We start from the raw sequence: 1,109 nt of genomic DNA, 5'->3' as shown, positions 1-1,109 counted from the left end.
TCTCCTTTGTGTTCTCCAATTTTTTACAGTGTTGAATTGAATATGCTGATATTTTGCTGAATTTTTTGTTTGTTTTTTTGTTTGTTTGTTTTTAGTTTTTTGCAGTGGTGGAACCAAACCCAGGGCCTCACACAAGCCAGGCAAGTGCTTTACTACTGAGCTACACAACTGGAACAATATTTGCTGAAGATTTTTGTGTCTAAGTTTTCTTTCTTTCTTCTCTCCACCCCCCGCATCTTTGTTTAGTTTGGGTTTCATAGTGATATCTCATTAATTGAGTTGGAAAGGGTTTCCTTCTTTATTCGGAAAGAGATTGTGCAAATCTAATATACATTCTTCAAATATTTGGTAAAATTTTCCAGTAAAGACAAGTAGGCTGGAGATTTTGCTTTCAGGAGACTTTTAATTACAAACTTCATTTGTTTCATGGTTATAGGCTTATTCAAGGTATCTGTTTTACATGGGTGGATTTTGTGATCTTAGTGATTTCTCATTTGTGATATTTGCAAACTCAATTATCAAATTTGTCAAAGTTGTTCACAGTATTCTCTATTGTCCTTTAAATGGGTATGGGAGTTGTAATATTTTCTGTCTCATTTTTGATAGTAGTGATTTATTAGTTCTATTTTATCTCACTTTGTTTTACTATGACAAGAACATGTATAAAAAGATTTATTAATTTTGTTTTGTCTTTTCCCCACAGAAATTTTTAGCTGTATTTTTTTGTTTTCAAATTTACAGATTTCTGCTTTTATTTTATGATGTCCTTCCTACTACTCACGTTGGGTTGTTTTGCCATTCTTTTCCAGCTAGTAGCAGATTATTGAGACCTTTCTTCTTTCTTAATGCATTCATTTAGGACTCTACATTTTCCTTTTGGCACAGCTTTAGTTGCATCCCATTAATTTTGGTATGTGGTATTGATCATTTTAATTCAGGTCTGTGTTTTTTTCCTTTCCTTTGCAACTTTAATCCACTCATTGTTTAGAAATGTCTTAATTTTTAAATGTTTGTAGGTTTTCCTCTTGTCTTTATTTTCAGTTTGATTTCATTATGATTAGAAAACTTATTCTTTATGATTTTGAATTGGTTTACATCTGTTGAAGTTT

Source organism: Sciurus carolinensis, unplaced genomic scaffold (assembly GCF_902686445.1).
Source record: "Sciurus carolinensis unplaced genomic scaffold, mSciCar1.2, whole genome shotgun sequence".
Lineage (NCBI taxonomy): Eukaryota > Metazoa > Chordata > Mammalia > Rodentia > Sciuridae > Sciurus > Sciurus carolinensis.
Note: the sequence above shows the minus strand (reverse complement) of the source record.